At 44.6% G+C, this 16588-nt stretch overlaps 1 pseudogene; it reads left to right on the top strand.

Moving 5' to 3' along the window:
• Positions 1-16063, top strand: part of LOC124748670 — a 44329-nt pseudogene extending 28266 nt beyond the window's left edge.
• The last annotated feature ends 525 nt before the right edge of the window (positions 16064-16588 follow it).

Genomic DNA, 16588 nt, shown 5'->3' with positions numbered 1-16588 from the left:
GACCGCAGCTATGTCGATTTGATGTTTTATCGGATTCCTGATTTTCATGGCACGCTCGTGAAATGATCGTACAGGAAATTCCCACTTCATCGCTACGTCGGAACGCTGTGTCCCATCGCTCGTGTGCCGACTGTAACGCCACTTTGAAACTCACTTAAATCTTGATAACCTGCCATTGTATCAGCAATAACCGATCTAACAGCTGCGCTGGACACCCTTTGTCTTATATGGGCATTGCCGACCGCAGCGCCGTATTCTGCCTGTTAACTTAGCTCTGTATTTGAATACGCATGTCTGCACCAGTTTCTTTGGCGCTTCATTGTATATTCCATCGAGTCGGCTGGAGTAGTGATTCGTGATGTGTGTATGCCCCACTCTCAAAGTATCGACAAGACGAAGGCGACGGATGAGGAAGTGAAGTTCGAGAGATGTGGTGAAATAATCATCTTGTGGTGCAGTTCTTCTTGTTGTCTCCGTGCTTGCTAAGAAAATGGGATGAGAAGTTCCGCCTTATGCAAGACACCTTTTTTCTTTTGTTTCACCCATACATGTTTCAGCACTTTTGTGCTATCATCAGTGGGTTCTATTTTTATTTTTAACTGTAAATTTGTTGTTAACATATTAACATTTTCGTCGTTTACAACATTATGTAAAAGTTGCATTTATAACTTAATTGGCGAAAAGTAACATACCTTACATTATATTATTGTCCTCTTGTTTCGGTAGCTGTTATGCTACACAATATACAACATGTCATCTGCAAACAGCAAAACGTAATTTATTTTCTATTTGTTATGTATTTACGAACGGAAATAAGACTGTATCACGTTTTATTTCTGTAACTTACAGTTTTGAAGTCGTGGTACGTTTTCCTGTTTTGTTGGCGAAGTAAATGGGCTTACTTCTTCGCCTGTGCTCGTGTGGTAATGCAGTTTTTCGATTACTCAAAACATGGCGGAGTTTTCGCTGCCATTACGTGTTGTTGTGGCTGTGTGGCGTTCATTTGTTTCGTAGCGTGTTCTGCTGGCTGAGGCGCGCGAGTTTGAATTGTATTTGGTGTTAGTTGTGTGTGGTTTATGTGGGTTTGCCTGTGTGTGATGAGTACTGGGGCAGAGAGAGAGTGTATGTGTGTGTGTGTGTGTGTGTGTGTGTGTGTGTGTGTGTGAGAGAGAGAGAGAGAGAGAGAGAGAGAGAGAGAGAGAGAGACTGAAAGAAAGAAATAAAGAAAGAAAGAAAAGAGAGAGGATTTGTGTGTGTGTGTTTTACTTGTATAGTTCTTCTATTGTGGCGAAGAGAGTTTTGTTGCACAGTGATGTGTATTCATTGAGTACTTTCTTTCCTTGGGCTATTGATTTTTGGATGTGGTAGTTTTCTTCTACAGTTAATTTTTGGTATAGGCTGCTGCTAGTTTTTAGGATGTGAAGGTCAGTTTCAATGTTTGTTGGGTGGTGGTTGTGTGCTACCAGGTGGTCTGCAAATGTTGAGTGTGTGCTATTGCTTTTCAGTGCTCTGAGGTGTTCATTATATTTGGTTCTGAAGGTCCTGCATGTTTAGCCCACATATACAGATTGACAGCAGTTGCAAGTAAGTTGGTAGATGCCAGACTGGCTGTATTTGTGTGTTGGTGGTAATTCTTCCAAGTCTGCTCTGTATTGTGTTGTTGGTTCTGTATGCTATGTTGAGTCCCTGTTTCTTTAGTATATTATCCACCCTGTGTGTGACTTTGTTGTTGTAAGTCATTATGTGCCATTTGTTGCTTACAGTCTGTCGATTTGTTGTGTGATGAGTTGTGTTTGTATGTGTGTGTGTTTCATGGTTATGTGCTGTTTGTTTTGGTATTTTGTGGTTTATTTTGTCTACTGTCTTTGCATCATATCCATTCTCCTATGCAATTTGTTTTATTGTGTTCAGTTCTTGTGTGTAGTCATGCTTATTCATGGGTATTTTGTTCAGCCTGTGAAGTAAATATCTGAAGCTGGCTTCTTTGTGGGTTATGGGGTGATTGGATTGGTTATGAATAATGGTGCTGGTGAGTGTGGGTTTTCTGGAGATTGTGAATTCATGTTTGTTGTTTCTCTTGTGTATAGTGAGATCTAAGAAATTAAGTTTTTCATCTGTTTGTGTTTCTATGGTGAATTGTATTTGTGGGTGGATGGAGTTTATGTTATCATGAAGTTCTTTTATGCAGGACAGTGGTTCATCTATTAAGCAAATTATGTCATCTACGTATCTGTACCAATATATTATTTTGTACTGTTTTGGTATTACTATTTTGTCAAAGATTTGTTTTTCTATCTGGTTGAGGAAAATGTGGTGAAATGTGGTTATTGGTCTGTACGCTCGAGACCACGGCACGGTACGGTACGGTAAGGTGATCGTATCTGTCGAGAAATAGAGGCGTGATATCTTCTGCGTACATCTGGGAGCAATCCCTCCGTTTATCTGTATCCCGATGGGGCATACAGATTCACGATTCTGATTCCCTCAACTGTTAGGGCCACCCTTCGCCCCGAGGGGAGATGTATGACTTCGGAATCTGCATTCCCTTCTTGGTGGAGGATGGCTGCACCTTTGGTTCCATATCCGCCAGGATGGCGTACGTCTCGTATCCATAAGACCTGGAACAAGTTGCTGTCTTCAGCTTTTGTAGTAGGGCGATGTCGATGTTTGCTGCTCTTAGCGTGTTATGAAGCAGTTGAAGTTTAACTTGGGAGCTGACATTACTGGTGTTGATGATAGCTATTGGGTACGACGCCTGTCGTGATGTCGATATGCTCATAGCTGGTGAAGGCTATCGTGGAGGATTGTGGAAGTCCATAGTGGTCGCAGGAATCATTGTAGGAACTTTCCCCATTTTAGTGTTGGTCTAACAAAGGAACATATTTCATTTCTGAATCGGATGGAAGTCCACATTGGTCGTAGGAACATTTTAGTGTTGGTCTAACGGAGGAACAGATCTCTTTTCCGCATCGGGTGGAAGTGGAAAATTGGCGTCATCCGCCCACGAAAACGGTGCGTTAGTTTCAACACTGATGAGAGGTGGCAGTGCTGGTCGAGTCAGCTCAATCGCTTCGAAGACGACGGGCGTGCTATGTTCCGTGGCTTCCGGGCGCAATTGTTCCTCACAATCTCTGCTGGACGGTTCACCGTCTTGTGGAGGACGGGTCTCTGTGGCAGCGGAGAAAGATTTTTCGTGTATGCCGTTAGATGCCATGTCTTGGGGCGTTTCTTGTTGCGTTTAGGAGACTTTTGCTTCCGGCAACGTGTATCGGTGTCTGACAAAGGAAGAGATTAGTGTCGTTCCGGTACAAAACCCACCGCTGCTATGATGTGGTCTCCAATCTCCATAAGACTCTCGCGCGGATATCCTTGTGCACTTCGAGCGTTGGTGTGTCCAGTTGCAAATAATATTCGCGGACGGGACCGCCAGTGGAAAGGTGCTGCGTCGTCTCCAGGTGTATCGGTCCTGCAAGACGCTCATGAACTGCGTCTTCTGAGGATTGGACTTACGGTGTTAATGCAAAGGTGATTGGGAGGGCAGTTGTGGCTCAGTCGGTGTTCGTATCACCGTGCAGTAACTGTGTGATGCGGTGTTGCTGGCATTCATTATGCACGTGGCCTTCTTTGCCACACCTGAGACATGTTCAAGATTGCCAGTCGTAAATCACCACGGCTCGGCGGCCGCCCCTGGAAATTTGCGATGGGAAGTGCTGTTTGAGACCTACAGGACTTGGCTCACACCTGTAAGCACCGGATACGTCGTAAATTGTACCCATGTTTCGGCTACATGTCTACGGACTTTTCCATGCTGGCTTAGAGCCGCGATGACTTCGTCTTCATGCACATACTAAGGAATTTCGAAAATATGGAAAGGCCGAGTCCTACGTGATGCACATCCACAGGCCCGACGTTGCTATCGCAGTGTCGAAATTTTAGTCCATGTCGCGTCTGTTGGATAATGTCGTTCCCGGCAGCGTCGGAAGTCAGATTCAAATGCCTCTAAGCACTATGGGACTTAACGTCTGAGGTCATCAGTTCCCTAGAGTTAGAGCTACTTAAACCTGATTAACCTAAGGACATCACACACAGCCATGCCCAAGGCAGGATTCGAGCCTGCCACCGTATCAGCAGTGCGGTTACGGAATGAAACGCCTAGAACCGCTCGGCCACAGCGGCCGGCTGCCGAGAACTGTCATGAAGAAGCAATTGCATGACAGTTATTTTACTTGGACGTGCATGAAATCAGGCGAAATCTCTCGGTTCGTACCTGTACTTGGCGGGATTAAATATTTTCTAATCGTCATAACTACTTAACATAAACGGCGCTGCTAATGATCGATAGCTGCATGAGAATGAGATCGTCACATGGGATCTTCACATCTCCATGGAAGTAAACAAACTGTGACTTGGAAGTAAACAAAAGCTGGGCGCACACAGCGATGTGAACGGCAAAGCGCGGCCCGCACTGCTGCCTTGCCAAAGGCAAACTACCTACCGACTGGCTGCCCCGGCTATTCGAGCACGTCTTCCGTCCGACCGAAATCTGCATATGCCTCACGTTATAGCGTAGCGCCCCCGATCCATTAATCCACTTGCTTGCAGCCTAACTGTGTTCCCGCAAGGGGTTGGATACTTTTGTGCATCCGCACTGAAAATACTGTAACGGAGCTACACTGACAAAAAAACAATCGCATTGGCTAGGAGTTGTGCGACGTAAAGAGAAACTGGTGGGCATGTTTCTACATCTCTCAGATATGCCTATTCATATTTCGCACCAGTCACATAAGAGTCGCGCTAGTAGCGCCACTATGAGGATGCAAATCAGGTTTGCTTTAAGTACTCGCTACAACGGTCGTGAGCGCAAGTTGCCTTGGAGATTGGACTCGGTGAGTTTATGTCAGTCAAGAATGCCCTTAAGGCGACTAAGGCATCACTGTCCACAGCTCACTGAGTTTGAACGAGGTCGTGTAGTAGATGCCTTCTGCAGTAGTACAGAAAGAAGTAGCGGAAATGTAGTCACTGTACATGACTGCCGACAGCGGTGATCAAGAGAATATACAGTCACTAGAAGACCGGGCTCCGGGCGGCCACGTGACGCTACTAACAGGGAGGGCCGTCGTGTTAGGTGTACGGTTCTGATACATAGTACTGCATCTGCAGGAACAGCATAGCTTAATGGCTCAATATATCTGCAGGGAGTTTCAACGACTTGTTGAGTCTATGCCATGTCGAGCTGCTTCACTACGCCGGGAAAAAAAGAGATCCAACACGATATTGGGACGTATCCCATGACTTTTGTCACCTCAGTGTATTACCAAATGTTTCAATGTATGTAGTTAGGAAAAAGTATGTGTCAGAGAATGCAGATATCTCCTGGAAAGAGTTGACTATAAATGTGACAATGTATTTCTCTCAACAGAAGATAACTGCCGAGTTTTCGGGAAGATAATTCGCTGTTGTTGACTGAAGACCACAACAACAACACAATTCGCAGGTCTGGGTACTTGCAGGAACATAATCACAAGAGATATTGGGAAATGTGAAGCAAGGAATTTTTCATTAGTGTTGGAGTCACATAATGAAGTAGTGCGATGTTGTGCTGATCTGGTAAGTCCGTGTTTCTGCATATGTTGCTGTTAGTGACGTAAAGTTTATAACCAACATCAGGTAAATGCGAGAAAATTCAGAAAGTGGGTCACACCTCATTGTGGTAGGCCATGTAACGTTTACTGAATGCTACACTACGCTCCAAAGTGAGACAGATACATAACACTATTTTTAAATGTTATGGGCTGAAGGCAACATTGCGTTTGGTCCATATACCATACGAGCTTCACGATCAAACTATGGAAAACTGAGGCATCTTTCTACAAGAATCGCACTGTCCCGCATACTTCAACTTTGGCGTCAGTTTCCATCTGGCGCACCGCTTCAGTCGCACGCCGTGATGCGCCTGTTATACCTACCGCAGCGGCACTGTGTTTGCAGGGAGCTTCTGACACGCCCTCTCTTCTGACAACGTGCAACTCTTGTCCTGCAAATGCCTTAGCGTGGAACGGCCTGTGTAACTACCTCTCTGAAGTTACCACTTAATTATTAATTGCGTAAAAACGGGATTGAAATGTAGACTACAGGAACCTCCAGGTAGGCGAAATCTCTGTGCTCCAAGACCAGGGTTCTCAGTGCAGGTAGTATAGAGACCACTGGTGTTCAAATGTTCAATTGTGTGTGAATGCCTAAGGGACCAAACTGCTGAGGTCATCGGTCCCTACACTTACACACTAGTTAAACTAAGTTATAATAAGAACAACACACACACACACCCATGCCCGAGGGAGGACTCGAACCTCCTGCAGGACGGGCTCGCAATCACTGATATGGCGTCTCAAACCGTGGGGCCACTGAGCGCGGCGATCACTGGTGCATTGTTATGTACCTAGTATTTGGTAGAAACGCCATGTATCCTTCTGGAGGCTACGGTTTTCATAACTGTCACAATAAAAGTTCTAATGGATTGTGTGTGTCTTCCACCTTAATATGTACTACTTCATTAGCAATGCGACCATTCCTTTATCGAAGGTCCTCTTCTTTGATCTATTTTTTTTTTTATTAAGTGAACAAATATTGTGAACTATGAGTTTGTAGCATGTATTGACGGACAATAGTAGTTGAGTTTCCGGTACACTTGTTATTTTACTTACAGAATGGACTGAATCAGTTAGCCAGAAAGCATGTAAGATGATGTTTGGTTTCTGGGGCACTCAACTGCGCCGTCATCAGCACTCGTGCAAAATCCCAATTTTTACGCAATCCAATCTAGCCACCGTCACGAATGATGATGATGAAATGATGAGGACAACACAAACACCCAGTCCCCGGGCAGAGAAAATGCCCAACGCGGCCGGGAATCGAACCCGGCACCCCGTGATCCAGAAGCAGCAACGCTAGCCACTTTTTTTATCGCATTTTGTTCTACATAGTTCGTTGTATTTGTTCGGAGCGGACGTCCATGACATCAAAATGGTTCAAATGGCTCTGAGCACTATGCGACTTAACTTCTGAGGTCATCAGTCGCCTAGAACTTAGAACTAATTAAACCTAACTAACCTAAGGACATCTCACACATCCATGCCCGAGACAGGATTCGAACCTGCGACCGTAGAGGTCGCTCGGCTCCAGACTGTAGCGCCTAGAACCGCACGACCACTCCGGCCGTCCCCATGACATCCGTTCAGGTTTTTCGTTGAGGCGTTCAATCAGTTCTTTTATTACAGAGGATAGCTAACCCTCTGTCCGAACACGCTGAGCTACCATGCCGGCGCAACTAGATTACGAGCTGCGGACGAAAGCATCTAAGAAAATAGTTACATAGGCCACTCATCGCTCATCCCCTCACAAAGTAGCTCATCGATCGATCGATCGCCGGCAGGCTTCATTAGATGCTCTAGTAACGGTCAGCAGTGCCTTGGTTTAACATGCGCTTACGGTATCAGTTCGCCTCGCAGACAGTTCTGCCTGATGTTCGTTATCAGCATAATGGCGCGCTGACGTTAAGGTATTTCTTGGATGAATTTGAAGTCTTGACATCCAAACAAGAAACTAAAAACAAGTACATTCGCAACCTGCGAACACGATATTACGTCATTTGTATGATTCACTGTCGACACCTGAAAATTTGTACTGGATCGGGACTCGAACCCGGATTTCCCGCTTATTGCAAGCAACCGTCTTAATCACTTGGGCAATCCGTGCACACATCCAGGCCCGATCCAGGCTTCCACGTCCCATAGTGTCTACGCACCACAGTTCTCGCTTAGAGTTCCTGTGATTCACGAATAGAAAGGGGAATGTTTGTCTCGTCAGTTTGCCTTGCTTTGGCATGAAATTCACCTAGTACATTGTCTGTATTTGACAATGTCTGTGTTTTCGATGCAAATGTACTGTAGACACGCATGTGACGGACAGGAGGTCCCGGAATGGTGTTAATGTTGTGGACTGCCCTGCTGCGTATGGAACTTTGCGTGCCGGCCGCGGTGGCCGTGCGGTTCTAGGCGCTCCAGTCCGGAGCCGCGCTGTTGCTACGGTCGCAGGTTCGAATTCTGCCTCGGGCATGGGTGTAGGTGATGTCCTTAGGTTAGCTAGGTTTAAGTAGTTCTAAGTTCTAGGCGACTGATGACCTCAGAAGTTAAGTCGCATAGTGCTCAGAGCCATTTGAACCATTTAAAAATTGACTCATCTGTCATTTTGCTTCGGAATTTAAATGCACCTAAGCCTTGCATCGGTACAAGATTAGTCATAAGAAAAATTGTGGGCAATGTTCTTGATGCTACAATTTTGAACGACACATTTGATGGTGAAGTTGTTCTCCGGCCACAAATCTTAATGATCCCTTCAGACTCACCCATTCCATTCAGCCGTCTGAAATTTCCAATTCGCTTGGCATTTTCCATGACTATTAATAAGTCACAAGGTCAAACAATGTCGATTTGTGGGTTGGATCTAGAAAATCCGGTCTTTTCACATGGCCAATTATATGTGGCGTGTTCTCGCATTGGAAAACCATCAAGTTTATTCATTTATACTCCTCAGGAATTGACTAAAAATATTGTTCATCAACTAGCATTAAAATAAAATTAAACAAACATTATTGATTATAACGAATTGTTTTTAGAAAAATTGATGTTATTTCAAAATAAATAATAATGAAATTATTATATTATTTATATTTAATTTCGTACTTCGTTTAATATCATAATCGCTTGAAATGTCATGCAGGACAACGTCTGTTGGGTCCGCTAGTATAATATATATTGATTAAAAAAAAAGTCACAACACCAAAAAGTAATTAATGTGGAGTAATGAAACTTCGGGAATACATTTATCTAGGTAACATGTTTAAGTGACTAACATTGTGACATCACAGGTTAACGTAAGCGCGAGATAAGCCATTGCAGATGTGAAATGCTGATACATTAATAACCGGTGCAAGCGACAGAATGTCGAATGCCATCATGCAAATGTGCATGCAATGTGTCGTACAGGTGCCGGATGTGAGTTTGTGGGATCGAGTAGTAGCGTTCTCGCTTCCCACGCCCGGGTTCCCGGGTTCGATTCCCGGCCGGGTCATGGATTTTCTCTGCCTCGTGATGACTGGGTGTTGTGTGATGCCCTTAGGTTAGTTAGGTTTAAGTAGTTCTAAGTTCTAGGGGACTGATGACCATAGATGTTAAGTCCAATAGTGCTCAGAGCCATTTGAACCATTTTTTTGGGATCGAGTTCTGTACCTGTCGCAGTTGCTCGGTAAACAGACGGACCATTACTGCTGTTCGTAGATGAGGCTGGAGTTGTCCGATGATGTTACATGCCCTACTGGAGAAGTATCTGGTGAAGCCAAGACAATATGTCGACATTTTGTAGATCATATTGGCTTACAACAGCGATATGTGGGCGAGCGTTGTATGTTGGAAAACAACCCCTGGAATGCTGTTCACGAATGGCAGCACAAGAGGTCGAATCACCAGATTGACGTACAAATTTGCAGCCAGGGTGCTCCTGGTGTCATACGAAATCATACCCCAGACCATAACAACAGGTGTAGCTCCAGTGTGTCCAGCATGCAGACAGATTGGTTGCAGGCCCTCAACTGGCCCCCTTCTAGTCAACACACGGCCGTCATTCGTACCGATACAGACCAAGCTTTCATCAGAGAACACAACAGACCTCCACCTTGCCCTCCAATGAGCTCTCGCTTGACACCACTGAAGTTACAAATGGCGTCGGTTTGGGGTCAGTGGAATGCACGCTACAGATCGTCTGGTTCGGAGCTGTCCAAGCAGTAACGATTTGTAACAGTTCATTGTGTCACTGTGGTGCCAACTGCTGCTCAGCTCCCTGCATGGGATTCATGTCGGGCAATGTGGTTCCCCAAACCATTCGCTCGAATTGTTCAGACTGATCGTCATATCAACCATGAATTATTGTGGCCACGTGACATGGCACATTTCAAAAAAATGGTTCAAATGGCTCTGAGCACTATGGGATTAAACATCTGTGGTCATCAGTCCCCTAGAACTTAGAACTAATTAAACCTAACTAACCTAAGGACATCACACACATCCATGCCCGAGGCAGGATTCGAACCTGCGACCGTATCGGTAGCGCGGTTCCACACTGTAGCACCTAGAACCGCACTGCCACACCGGCCGGCTTTTATTCCTCGTGTGCGCGATCCTACTTCGTTCTGTATGTGTGCATATCGCTAGTCCTAGCGTTTTGTCGCCTCAGTGTAACTGGAGTGAAGACACCACGAGAATAATGAAAATTTCGCGCGACACTCGTGCGCTGTACCTAAGGAAGTTTTTGTAGGCCAGTTTTAGGTTGTTTCCCGACCTGGTAGACCAAATGTGTAACGTATCAAACTGTTCGTGTTAACTTCCTCTGTACGACTGTGGCACGTTATAAACAATGACGAAGTTTGAATAATACAAAAGATAAGAAGCAATGTACCTTAAATGTGTTCTATCTCAACACCATTAGAAATAGGGCGAATGTTCATAAGCAGTTTTTTGTTCAGAATCGCTAACACTATCATCCTTCAGTGCATGTACGTTTCCTCCTGATTCAACCTGTATTGGTATGGTCCAACCTGTTGCTGGGGTTCGCACGACTCCTGCTTGAAGTTGCTAAACAAAGGCCAAGGAGACAGCATTGGATAATAGTCAACGAAATACAATGTGTCTTTCAAATGAAGTAAAGCCTGGTGCAGGAAAATAACTTATTTTTTCGACTGTGAACACTACGACAAAAGAATCTGTTTAGATTTTTCGACCATCAGGATCTAATATTCTAGAAGAGTTATCCTCTGATGCTGACTTCATAACATGTACATCGTTTTCCAAAAATAAGAAGAAAAAAGGCAAAAGTGACGCGCAATTTGGTCTGTTTGGAGAACTTCACCGGTATTCGATTGAAGTTACGTGGGATGAACGTGGAAACTCAGAACTAAAACTACGTGACGGAGATGTGAACTCTGCTGTCCCTCACACATTTATTAAGAATGATTTTCAGCTACAAAATTTCCCATCAGCTGCTTGTTTTTCATCAATATAATTATTGTTTTATATTCAGAGGCAAAATACTGCCAGGTGTATGAATCATGTTGCATAAAATTTGTAAGAACATAATGGCCACTAATAATTAGTTACAAAGGAACGCTGATAGCTCTTTGTACTTTAACATGCTAGTTTCATGTCATTTTTTTGTAATGCTTTTAATGGCTACAGAAATATGAAGTCACTAACTCAGCGCTTCAGCTAAAACAAACACGAAGCGTATTATTTAACTTGAGGAAAATCTATGCTTCTTGTTTTCCGAGGCCTTTGATTCCGGAAATGCTATCTGATCTTACCAATTATAGATATTAGACATAACTCTAGCCAAGAATTACGAGCCCGGCCTCTGTCGGCACTGCAATAGCGCCTCATTGTTCAGTGTGCGGGCCTTCTTTGTTTGCGATAATTTGACCGCGCTGGCCCGCAGTCACGACGCTGCAAGATTGCCGGTGTCGGGGAATACCGCTCTGGCTTCCGCTGGCCCGTCTCGGATTTGAGACCTCACAACATGAAGCGGAGGACGGGGATTTCCCGCCAGCATTAATTTCGTCTTATTTCTTTCTCTTTCCCGAGTACATTATCAGGGTACGATGACTTGAGACATTTGCGCCTGACGGGATAGTACAAGTCATCTTCAGCATGTACCCTGTTCTGGCAACATCATGAACTGAACATGTTCTTCTGGGAAGATTCGTAAATCTTACTACCGATTGTTTCATTAGACAGTTTTATCAGAGGTCCGTTTTCTACAGTTTACCAGTTCCAGCTTACAAACCCAACTCACGGAAGACTGGACTATGGCAATATGCAAGGCACAAATTACAAAATTTGCAAACGGTTACCAGCTTATGCAGTCTCTCTTGAAGTATGACATACGGAGATGTAGGCCATCACAGAAACGGCTACCTGGATCTGAGGTGATGGCGATCTTAATCTTTACGAATACATTCATAAAAGGACGAAAAATGCCACTTGTCTTAAAATCAGTTATATCGAGACATAAAATGGATCTGCAACAACTGTAGTTGTTATGATAGGAAAAGTACTGTCTCTTACAGAAGTGTTATACATCCTTCCTCTTTCGGGCGGTCATTTTCAAATAGCCCGTAGTAGTTTGTGGCTGAAGTTGCTATTTGCACTCACTGTCGCGATGGATATAAAAAAAAAAGTTCAAATGTGTGTGAAATCTTATGGGACTTAACTGCTTAGGTCATCAGTCCCTAAGCTTACACACTACTTAACTTAAATTATCCTAAGGACAAACACAGACACCCATGCCCGAGGGAGGACTCGAACCTCCGCCGGGACCAGCCGCACAGTCCCTGACTGCAGCGCCTGAGACCGCTCGGCTAATCCCGCGCGGCGCGATGGATATCAAATAAGCAAGGACTGCAGAACTAGTTCATAATAATCCGTTAAAGTAGTTAGTAATAGCAGTTACTCTCTACATCTATGTCTATACTACGCAAGCCATCTTAGGGTGTGTGGCGGAGGGTACTTTTGGTAGCAATATCTTTTTTCCTCTTACCCCGTTCCGTTCGCTAATGGTCCTTGGGAAGAAAGATTGTCGGCAGGCCTCCGTGTGAGGTCCAATCTCTCTGGTTTTGGAAACGTACACTGATGGGAAAAAAATCATAACACCAACAAGGAGTTGTGCGACATAAACGAACTTCTGTAGGCGTGTTTCTACACCTGAAAGATGGCGTCAATTCAGATTTAACGCCAGTAGCGCCACTATGAGAATGCATTTCATGTTTGCTTTAAATATAAACTGTAACGATCACTCGCACGTTAGCCGAGAGCGCTAATGCGCTACTTCCTAAACTCAGATACGCTCGCCGGCCCCGGATCGAATCAGCCCAGCGGATTAATGATGTAGGCCGGAGTGATGGGCAGCCTGGATGTGGTTTTTAGGCGGTTTTCCACATCCCACTAGGTGAATACTGGGCTGATCCCCCCATCCCTCCTCAGTTGCATGACTCACAGACATTTGAAACATTTTCGCACTATTTCACGGTTTACACTAGACGCAGACAGCTGGGGTACACTGATCCCTTCCAGAGGGCGGTACGGGGTGTCTGTAGGAAGAGTATCAGGCCACCCCTTTAAATTAACCAAGCCAAATCCGATTGTAACACTGCCGACCCTGCGAAAACTGCGGGACAAGGCACTAGTGAAAGAAGAGGAAGAATACGTTGTAACGATCGTGAGAGTTAGTTATCTTTGACACAGGACGCGATGAGTTGACGTTAATCAGTAATGTTTTTAAGGTGACAATGGCGTCTTTATCAGCACCTCACAGAGTATATATGAGGTCGTGTAACAGGGCTACATGGGGCTGAGTGTCCCTTCTGCGCAAAGACTTGGCAGGAGTGTAGCCATTGTAAAGTTTACTGGCAGCGGTGGCCGCGACAATGTACAGTCGCAAGGAGACCGAATTCCAGACGGCCACGTGGTACTACCGAGAGGGGAGGGAAGACCACCGTGTTAGGCGTACGGCTGAGGAGCATCGTACTGCGCCTGCAGCAGCAATTTGAGCAGTAGTTAGCACCACAGTGACACAACGAACTGCTACAAAGTCGGTTGCTTCAAGGACAGTTCCGAGCCAGACGCCCTGCTGCCTGCATTCCACGAATCCCAAAGCATCGTCATTTGCGACTTCATAGGCATCGAGCGTGAGCTCACTGGAGGGCAGGTTGGATGTCTGTTGCGTTTTATGATGAAAGCTGGTTCTGCCTCAGTGCCAGTGATGGCCGTGTGTTGGTTAGAAGGAGGGCGGTTGAGGGCCTCCAACCAATCTGTCTGCCTGATAGACGCACTGGTCTTACACCTGCGTTATGTTCTGGGGTGCGCTTTGGTATGACAGCAGGAGCACTCTCATGGTTATCCAACGCACTCTGACGGCAAATTTATACATTAATCTGGATTGATTCATTAAAAACGATATATAGACTTCAATTTGTTGTGCTGCCACTCACGAACAGCGTTCCAATGGGTGAATTCCAACAGTATAGCGCTCGCCCACATCCCGCTGTTGTAGCCCAGCATGCTCTACAGGCTGCCGACATGTTGCCTTGGCCTCGCCAGTCACCAGATCTGTCTCCAGTCTAGCACATATGTGACTTCATCGGACAACAACTCTCGCGTCGTCCACAAACAGCATTAACCGTCCCTGTACTGACCGACCAACTGCAACAGGCAGGGAACTCCGTCGCACAAACTGACATCCGACACCTGTACAACACAATTCAAGCACGTTTGCATACTTGCTGTCAACGCTGTGGCAGTTACACCGGTTATTAATGTACCAGCATTTTACATTTGCAATTGCTTATCTTACGCTTACATTAACCTGTGGTCTTGCAATGTTAATCGCATAAATATGTTACCAAGACAAAAGTATTCTAGAAATTTCATTACTTTTCATTAATTATATTTTGGTGTTGCGACTTTTTTCCCGACACTGTGTATGGGAAAAAGTAATGTCTTAGTCGACTGTTTCCGAAATTCTTTTGGAATTTCGTCGATAAACCTCTCCTTGCTGCACAGTAACTCTGCCAATCACACCGACCTATGTACATTTCGCACATAAGCACTCCATCATACTCTGGATTATGTCCAATTTGAACTTAATTGACTGCTCTAGGAAAATGGTGTCAAGTTCAGTAAACACTTCCAATCACACCGACTAAACGACCGTGAGACGAATCGCCCCGAACTTCTTTGAATTCTCCTGCAGATGTCTGTGAAAAGCCTCGTGAAGGTTGCGACATGATGCACTATATCATTTATGCTATGCCATTCTTCCTGGAGGGACTCCTGAAAATATCTTTCAGTCTTTCGCTTTTGATCGTTTCTATCTTCAAGGAAGTCATGTTCACGTTCATAGGTCACATCTTCTGCAGCTGTGATTGAATTGGAAGCAGGTGTTCATGACTTTTGAACATGAGTTTGGTGGTTGTATTTTTTGTTTGTTTGTCTGTGTTAAGTTTCACAATTCTTACATATTTGATACACAAGATTTTTTTCGTAACAGTCATAATTTCTTGCACAGTGCAGTCGCAATGGGCCAAGGACTCCGAAACTACAGAAGCGATCTTGAGGGAAGGATAACGAAGCCGAGAAAAGAAAATAAGAACTTGATAGGTAACAAATAATTGTCAGAACATAATGTTGACGGCGCTGAACTTAAAATACAGATGGATTCTTTACATATACGTCATGACGCCAAAGATGCGACTCAACTTGTACTCGGTGGCTTGCGGAATTTAAAAGGGGTTTCAGTGACTGAACTGTACACGCAAAACTTTAAGGTTTGAAAACGTTGGCGGAAATTATTTGTGTCTCCGCAATTACTGTGTGCATAAGCTTATGAAACAAATTTATTGTTGTGCAGGGCAAAACGCAAAGACGAAAAAAATTATTTAACAGAAATTTACGCGAATGAAGAAAATGTGTAGTTTAAGCGACTCAGGATTGAAGGAAAAAGATCATTTACCAACCCGGAAGGAAAAGCCAGAAGCTCCTCATCAGATAAAAGTCCATTAAGTCCCTCAGGCGTCGTCGGCTTTGTTCTTCCAGTACAACACACTGCTGGAACCACCATATCACATCTCGTTGAAACTAATTTCCGAAATCGTTATATCGGATTCAAATTGAACATAACCAGAGTATGACGGACTGATTATATGCATAATACATATGTTACAGATTGCGTTGCCGGTGAGCTGCAAAAACTTGGCCAGAAGGACAGAATTACATTGGGAAAAATCGTGTACATTGTATGCACAGGGGTTCATAGCTGATGACTGGATATTGCAAAGACTGACACAGCATAAATGTTACATAGTGGCAGTCTGTGATCGGGACGTGAAAAAGAGAGTAGGAAAGTACCTGATGTTCCTATTATGTATGTACCTTTTCATGTCAAGATGAGATTTAAATTCATTTAGTATTCTGTGCTGTGTGTTTCATGTCAATTTCACAACATGTGACCGAGCGAGGTGGCGCAGTGGTTAGGCACTGGACTCGCATTCGGGAGGGCGACGGTTCAATCCCGCGTCCGGCCATCCTGATTTAGGTTTTCCGTGATTTCCCTAAATCACTCCAGGAAAATGCCGGGATGGTTCCTCTGAAAGGGCACGGCCGACTTCCTTCCCCATCCTTCCCTAATCCGATGAGACCGATGACCACGCTGTCTGGTCTCCTTCTCCAAACCAACCAACCAACCACAACATGTGTACGCTCTTTCTGGATAGTGTGTTAAAATGAAGAAAGAATTACTACTGAAAAATAAAACAGCTGAGTGGTCAGCGCAGCAGAATGCCATGCGTGGGGTATTGGTTTGATTCCCTGCTAGGTTGGGGACTGGCTGTTGTGTTGTCTTCATCATAATTTCAGCCACATCGGCAAATCGCTGAAGTGTCGTCAACTACAGTGATCAAAATATATGCTGCATACTGCCAAAATTTTAATAT

This window comes from Schistocerca piceifrons, chromosome 1 (genome assembly GCF_021461385.2).
Source record: "Schistocerca piceifrons isolate TAMUIC-IGC-003096 chromosome 1, iqSchPice1.1, whole genome shotgun sequence".
Classification (NCBI taxonomy): Eukaryota; Metazoa; Arthropoda; class Insecta; order Orthoptera; family Acrididae; genus Schistocerca; species Schistocerca piceifrons.
The sequence above is the reverse complement of the archived record's forward strand: the minus strand, read 5'-3'. Positions and strand labels throughout refer to the sequence as shown.